The sequence below is a fragment of the Alosa pseudoharengus genome, unplaced genomic scaffold, assembly GCF_046254945.1.
Source record: "Alosa pseudoharengus isolate Yale_2024_CS ecotype anadromous, Long Island Sound unplaced genomic scaffold, YU_APseudo_1.1 YU_APseudo_1.1_scf_5, whole genome shotgun sequence".
NCBI classification, from domain to species: Eukaryota; Metazoa; Chordata; class Actinopteri; order Clupeiformes; family Clupeidae; genus Alosa; species Alosa pseudoharengus.
The window spans coordinates 654,688-663,106 of NW_027468837.1; the positions used below are offsets into that span (position 1 = coordinate 654,688).

Consider the following 8,419-nt stretch of genomic DNA (forward strand, 5'->3'; position numbering starts at 1 on the left):
ATGTGTATGATTAACCTGACATTCTCTGGGGGTATGCCAAGTTTCGTAGAATTTCATCCATGGGGGGGTCTAAAAAAATTAAGTTATGTGTACATTTAGTGACTGTACACTCATTGGCCTGTAGATGGTGGTGCACACATACACACGCACACACACACAGGCACACACATACCATCAGTATCGGCAATTACAACGGCCGATACATAATTACAAATTCAGTAGGATTAAAGGAAAACCAAATATTCATCATAATAATTTGGCTGCATTTCCAGTATTGGCGTCACATAGTCGTTTGTCCACCAGATGGCGCATCGTTGCAGTGAGACGTAATTTTGTTGGAAGCTAATCTAAAGTGGGTTGGAAAGACACTACGCTTCCTACAAGGACAACACTGTAGTTTACCGCAGAGAACGTCTAATAAGGGTAGGGTGATTTCTGCATGACATGTAATTCCCATTTCTTCTTGAAGCCGAAATAAATCTGAGAATGTTTATCGGACATGCTTGTTTTTTACTGCAGGTAGGCTTTGTTAATCTTAAATTATATCAATAGCCTAGAGTAGGTAAAATAATGTTACCGTTAGCATTGGTTGAGTGATGGAGGCCAATTTGATTATTGATGTATTTGTAGAAAACTATAAATGCGGTTATAGGCTACCAAGAAAATGTATAACAGCACTCAATTGCATCTTTCCACTGTCATCTCATTTGCTTATGACTAGAAAACCATCACGTAGTGAACCTGTTGTGGCTAACTCACTTATGGTTTTCTAATGGGAAATATATAGGCTACCTGAAAGATAACCTGTCTATGATGCATCCTAAACACCGGGCTGGGACATTTAGCTCAAAGTCTCAAAAAGCATCTGAGTCAACGTTCATTCCCAAACACCCATATAGGCTACTTCAATCCTCTATTTTCAAAGGTGATTCAAGTAAGGAAGAGCATGGCTCAAAGTAAAGTAATTAGGACTGAAACTACATAAATTCATCAAAGTGAATAATTTGTGTCAACTCGCCGCAATGTAGATTTATTAACGCACCCGTGATCTACACCTCCATTTAAACCAAATGTTTTAGAGCGCACGTTGAGAGATGTATCCAGGTGTAAGAAGAACGCCTTCAGAAATGATATATATATATATATATATAGCCTCGGAAAGATAGAGACGTCGAGCTATATCATCACTTAAAGGAGCTTGTTGTGGACAAGTAGGGTGAAGAGTTAAATGGCAATGATGTTATTACATACTCGTTAATCTGACTCCATTTTGATTAATAATTTGTATCACCAATCCATTACCAAGTAACTAGTTTATCAGCTATGGAGGAGAATGGCATGGCACACTACGAGAATTGAAGTTATCCGATTGGTAGGCAAATGAACAATTTAATAGGCATTAAGTCTTAAAGGTAAATGTAACCAATATCACTTCAGTTGAATGTACAAGTAAACGTACATAGTCTACTGTAACATAGAAGCAAATGTTATTAAAGGAAACTTAACCAATTCACAGAGGTAAACTTGACAAGTTAGAGATAACTGATACACCAGATAAAATAATACAAACCCAGAGATAGAGAAAAGGGGAGAGAGAAAGAGAGAGAGAGAGAGAGAAAGACAAAGGGAGACAGAGAGAGAGGAAGAGAGAGGGGGGGGAAAGAGAGAGACCCAGAAAAGAGGTCCAAGGTGGAAAAGAAGAGAAGATGGGAAAAGAAGCCCCAAGATGGGAAAGAAGACAGAAGAAGAGCAGAGCAGAGAGAGCCGAGAGGAAGAGAAGAGCAGAGAAGAGAAGAGAAGAGAAGAGAAGAGAAGAGAGAGAAGAAGAGGGAAGAGAAGAAGAGCCCCAAGATGGGAAAGAAGATAGAAGAGAAGAGAGCAGAGCAGAAGAACCTGGAGGACCAGAGCCTCCACTTTTATCATTCACTTGGGCCACCCCCGACTCATCAGAGCCTTTGTTGTCTGAGGTGGATGGGTGTGGCCCAGGTGGATATCACAACTTTATGCTACAGTTTAATTCTTAATCTACAACTATGCACAGATACATTCAATTGTACCAAAACCATAATCAGACTGTTGCCCACATTACAAGTATTAATTCAAGACCAAACATGAATGTATTATTCACAACACATATTTACAGAGCAATACTGTATGATAATGAGGTTGGCCTATCTCACCAAAAGATATCAAGTAGGCCCAGGACTGAGCTATCTCTCAGTAGTGGGGCCAGAACAAGGAACAAATGGTCACACTTTATGCATGAGCGGGTGTTGGGGATCTTTGGCCATGGCCAGCTAAGACAATACAGATCAAACACAGGCATCCACACATGTAAATTGAATGCAAAAAGGCATTCTTTAGAAATGCATAAGATTTGGGCAAAAGACGGGCCTTACAGATCGCCCAGTTGACAGCGTGAGTCACTCATAAATTCACAGATGTCAAAACAAGACCCGTCGTCCATCTTCTCATTGTTGTTCATAGTGTCCGAAGGAGACTCTCAAATCAGTGCCATGCGTTTGGCATTAGTTATCCAGGTTTCCAGTCACGAGTCCTTTAGCTGTCACACCCCCTGGGTGCGAATGTCTTTGCCTTCTGTGTAAAGGTGACCTGGGGAGTTGAGCAGACCCTGGCAACGGCTCAAATCCATAACTGGGATTTTGAAATCAGACATGTAATATCATAGCTTTGACATAACATCTCATTACACTGTAAAAATTGGATAGTTCCTTGAAGAACCTCAATGTTACTCCAAGAACCCAGGGGCTCTTCTGAGAACTCAAACGTGCCTTGATGCTCTTAGAGGTCTCTGCAAGAACCTTAACGATTTTTCAGTATGAAAGGAGGTTCCTCAAAGAACCCAATTTAATCAAGGTTCCTGGAGGATCTCCAGCTGAGAAAGAATAATTTTCTTGAATTTATCTTTTACAGGCCTATATTGCTGTGTAGCCTAGGCCTAACTGGTTCAAAACATAGGCTAACCTAATCAGATAATATGATGCTAGGCCTGCGATAGGCTATGACAACAAAATAAGAGTTTTGATGAGTAATCGCCTATAGTTTGACTAGTGTTTAATTGCGCAAAAGATCTGAAGCATTCAGCTACTTGTGTGGTGTTTTGTTAATTGTGTGTAATTAACTATTTTGAAAAACTAGACGAGCATAGGCTAGGCCTACTGCCTATGCCAAAATAGCAGCAGAACACGGTCGGATAACTCGATGGGCGCACAGGTGTTGCTCGAGGCGATGACGCGCGTGTGGAATCTTCTACTACAGGAGGTGAGTGCAACATTTTGACAGCCCTATCTCAAGCTTTTTTAATGTTGACGTTTGTCAGAAACTATACCTTAAATGATACATATTGTACATATTAAATGGAAACGAGACGTTTTAACCATGACCTCATTAGGCTATAGCATACAACTAAAGGTAAGATCAACGTGTCACCGTTCGTGAACGTTAACCTTAACTTTTTGTTTAACATAACGTTAGAGCTTAGCAGCCTTATTTAGCCTACCGTTAGTTTTTTAAAGTTATAAGATAGCATTATGCCTTGGCTTGTATGCTATGCTTAAACTGAATGTTAGCCAAATATTCTGTCTATTTTACTCCTTCAGCAAAGACTTTTCAACTTCCCGTGTTTCCAACTCTCCTGAAATGAAAGCTAACATTAATGGAGGAAGTCCTGACGTTCATACTGCTGCACACAGATTATACAGGTCCTATTTGATTCAATTTCTATGTGGTAAGTGTGTAGCATGAGGTAGCCTACAGCTTTACTTACTGTTCTTCATTTGCATTCACGCAAAACAACAACCAGTCATTTAAATCATTAAGTCATTTAAAATATAGGCTACTCCATCTCTATGTTTAATTTCAAAGGTATCCAGTATCATGACATTTGTGCTGCTGCTGTATCTAAGCACCCTTTCCTCCGGGATCGCACAGGACCAGGATATGCATGTAAGTAGATTATTAAAGTAATAAACATACAGTTAGGCCTACTGGCTGTAGTGAGGGTCCTTTTTTAGGGCACCTAACAAGTAGGGATAATGGGATGGGATATTCCTGTCAGGGGTATTCAGGTTGTTGTAGTCTGCTCACTTACAGATGCAATTGAATCATGTATGCCTATGACACTCTTCACTTCTGTTGGTATGTTGCTTAACACCTGTATAAACCAGGGCATTGCATTTGAATTTTCCTTTAGGCTAATTGGTTTATATAACCTTTCATATTATAGTTGGTTGGGAATGCTAAAAACAAATTCAAGAAGGAAAGAATCCCACTGAGCCTTCCTGAAATTGGATACCATCGAGCAAAGTATGGGAAAAGGCAAAATTCATCACAGGCAAGTCACCTTTAACTCACAAAGCAAAATGCATCTGTATCTCAAGCAGAAGCTTTCAGAATTACACTTCACTTTGATCCTTATTGCAGTTTGATTCCAGGACAAAACTCAATCCAATGTGAGGGAAACCACACTTATTTTTTTTTTCTATTTACACAGATATCTAGCCTAGAAATCTAGACGCACCCTAGCGGCGGCAAATTAATTTGCTCAGCTTGTACGTCTAGTATCGAACCATAGGAATTTCTATTGGCTTAACACCGTGGATGACGGCCAATCACAGCGCTCTATTTCGTTAGAGAGTCTTAAGGCGGGCTTAACAGGATAACGACATCCTGCGACGGTGAACAACAAGGAAGGTGGCTATGGCAAACGAAGAGCGGTTGTTTGAATCGGCGTTGGCGTCAACTTTGGAGGAGTTGGACTTGTGCTTTTCTTTGAAAGTAGATCAACACAATGCACTTAAGTCATTCCTTTCGAAGAAGGATGTATTTGCCGTTTTGCCGACCGGATACGGATATGGTTGTAGCGCTGGCCTATTGCATGCCTAGGCAGTTTGAAAGACAATTCTCTGCCCGCCCCTTGGATTAAGCGAGGTGAATGATTCGATGCCAGACTATACATGTCAATGATATAGGATGGCCCGCCAGGCTAACAGATATCTGCAACCAGGATGCAAACACTGTAGTTCAGGTATGGTGTATGGTGTGTGTGTGTGTGTGTGTGTGTGTGTGTGTGCGTGCGTGTGCATATGTTCACTGATGATCTTTTTACACTGACAGGTTGTAGATGTTCTCGGTGATGAAAGCGTATCCAAATCCAATGTAAGTTTTCAGATGATGATTAAACACCATATATTACTACTTATTACATTTCTTTAACCAAATTGACCTTTACTTTAAATTGAATGTAACATTTACAGGACAATGAGACAAAAATGAAGGAGTGTTAAAAAGTAAACCCTGATCTAAATACGATTGAAAACAGAATAAGGAGAACAATCAGTGACAGAGTGGCATTTATTCAACGCCACTCCACACAGGAAATCCTTACTGAATACCCAGCTTTACACCACATTTGAATTGTGAGTTAACATTTGGCATTTAGTTCACTGCAAATTATTTTTCAGATGTTCTTCTGCCAAGCAAACATGTAATTTGTTCTTATCTTTTTAAAGGTTTTCTCTGAAATTCAGCACCTGCATAACATTGACCTAAGTACCAATCTGCACTAAATCAGGCCTGTGAGGAGACAACCTACAAATACAAAGGTATTAAGAAGTTTGATTTACACTTCATGTCATTACTGCTATAAAACTGTATGGAATTACAAGTATGTTATTACTGCTATAAGACTTATCCAGTATATTGTTCAAATTCAGGACTCTTTGCAGCAGAGCGGCCATATCTGTTTGGGGACAATCCTGACAGGCTCATACGTTGTGGATAAGGTAAGAGTACCAGTCATTTGACACTGTTAGAAACTTCCCCTGCCAATGGGCTTGAATATCACCAATCCCCATTCTAAATACTGTTATTCTGTACTTTTCAGATATCCAAGACACCCACACCTACCCTATGCATGAGAGGCAACCCCTTTGAGGAAGACACCACCATTACACTTTGCATGGACGGACAAGACGTCGTAACACCAGAAGATGTGTTGATGGGCATTGGAGCATTGCTAGCAGTTTATTTAATTTTCAATATGGAATACCCAAAGGCCGTGAACAAGACATTGTTGTTTTTACAGTCTATGTGTGATATTAAGACAAAAGAAAAAATCCCCATTGCCGTATTTCGGATGTCAAATTTCATACTCTACATTAAATACTCAATAGTTCAATCAATCATTTTTTGACTATTTCATTTAGATTAGGAAGTTAATTGTGTTCTTGTTAATAGCATTGTTTAATAGATGTTTTCATTTATGCCTTCATCTATGTAGCCTGTGTATTATTTGTTTATTTATATATTTATTTATGTATCTATCTGTCCATCCTTTCATGTACAGCATTCCTAATATTTTGCCATTGACATGCTTTGACGCTTTTGATTAAATTCTTGCTTAAATACATATGTTGTTTCATGTACATTTATCCCACATTCTAATAATAAAAATAATAATAACAATAAAGGTTAATACATTCTAATAATAATAATAATAATAATAAAGGTTAATAATAATGAAGGTTCTGTAATGAACTTCAAAAGGTTCCTCAAGCAACCTTTGAAAAGGTTCTTCAAAGAACCTTTCTTTAAAGGTTCTTCGAAGAACCTTTTGAGGTTCCCCCACAGTTTCAAATTGAAGAACCCCTAAAAGTTCCTCCAGGATCTTATAATTTTTACAGTGTACATTGTGGGCGAACAGCAACAGTCTTATTTTCTATGAGTTGGGATAGGGAGAGACAGGAAAGAGAAAACAGAGGGGGAAAGAGTAGAACAGGCAAAAACAATATGCAAATTCTGGAATAAAAGAAATAAAAGAAGTTTCTGGTGTATCTCAGTTTGAAAAGGTTGTTATATAAAATAAATCATTTCTTGTTGATGAAAACATTAAAATTCAAACCCAAAAGAAAGTCACATAAATCAAAAGGAAAGGCAAATTAGTCTGTTTGGGGCGGAGGAAGTCCCTCAACGCTCATCTCAAAATCAATAAGGCCACAATCATGTTTGTGATTGGCTCATGCGTTTTATCAATGATATTGTAAGGAGTAATTTTACTACTGGTAGGTTATCCGTACAGCCTAGGTGCTTTGAAAGCACAAAAAACCTACAGAGTCTATTGCTCTACACAGGAGCATACAACAAACCTAGTACATAAAATCAAGTGGTCATTTAATTGTTAGCTATGTATCTTTTTCAATTAACTGTTGGACTGGGTCAGAGGTGACAATGGACATACTTCTTGATGTCCATGTCCAACACTGTTTTCTATTTCTGGCAAATATCAGAATCGTTCGTTTAGTAGGGGGCGGAGGAGTCCCTCAACGCTCATCCCAAATTTTGATAGGGCCAAAATCATACTTGTGATTGGCCCATGTGTCATATCATTTGTATATAGAATACATCAAATGAAACTTTAAAATTCAAAGTCAAGAGAAAGTCACGTCGAATAAATGTTTATAGGGGGCGGAGGGATTCCCTCAACGCTCATCCCAAAATTGATAAGGCCACAATCATGCTTGTGATTGGCCCATGTGTCATGTTAATGATATTGTAAGGAATAATTTTACTACTGGTAGGTTATCCGTACAGCCTATGTGCTTTGAAGACACAAAAAACCTACAGAGTCTATTGCTCTACACAGGAGCATACAACAAACCTAGTACATAAAATCAAGTGATCATTTAAATGTTAGCACTATGTGTCTGCCACACACGCAGTCAGCCATGTGTGGACGCCCTCTTGGCAGACTATTGGGCACAACATTTAAATAGAAGGCTAGTCTGCCCTACAAAGGCAAAAGGCAGTAACTGACCAGAGTGTCAAACTGAGAAAAATGACTTTAAAGTTTTTTGTTTTGTCTACACAAATCTATTATAGGTAGAGCAATGAAAATCTGGTGAATTGTTGCCCTGATGAAGAAATGTGTGTATATAAAAAAAACTTGTCCTCAAAGTTGACCTTTGACCCTTATTTGTCAGATACTGTACTCTGCCTTTGTATTATGTACTAAAAATAAGGAGTCGTGCAAAGGCAAAAGGCAGTAACTGACATATAATCAATATTTGCTACCAAAGGCAGAGTATGGTAACTGTACTTGTACGTCGAAGAACAAAGCCAAAGAACAGTAACTGCAGTTGTGGCTCTCTGCCATGGTTGCTTGTATGGTTTTGGGAGTTACGGTGAACACAACCCTCTATTTTTTTAAAAAACAGTCAAATTGAGTATAGATATTTATCCACATGATAAAGGAAGTCTTTAATATCCCAAAAATGACATTAACTCATTTTCGACCAAAAATGCAGTTACTGCCTTTTGGCTTTGTAGGGCAGTAGTATAATCAGATGGAAACATCTGCTTCCGAATGTCTTTCTAAATCTTATCAACTTAGAAGTAACAA

At 38.7% G+C, this 8,419-nt stretch overlaps 2 long non-coding RNA genes across 2 annotated transcripts; both read left to right on the forward strand.

The window, feature by feature from the left end:
• The first annotated feature begins 3,601 nt into the window (after window positions 1-3,601).
• LOC143103975 (uncharacterized) lies at window positions 3,602-4,506 on the forward strand. The gene is made up of 4 exons (XR_012982968.1): window positions 3,602-3,748; window positions 3,886-3,966; window positions 4,247-4,354; window positions 4,455-4,506. It is a non-coding gene; the product is annotated as an uncharacterized LOC143103975 (long non-coding RNA).
• Window positions 4,507-5,030: 524 nt separating this feature from the next.
• On the forward strand, window positions 5,031-6,360 carry LOC143104149 (uncharacterized). Its single transcript, XR_012983012.1, has 5 exons — window positions 5,031-5,047; window positions 5,137-5,178; window positions 5,277-5,624; window positions 5,736-5,804; window positions 5,906-6,360. It is a non-coding gene; the product is annotated as an uncharacterized LOC143104149 (long non-coding RNA).
• Window positions 6,361-8,419: the final 2,059 nt, after the last annotated feature.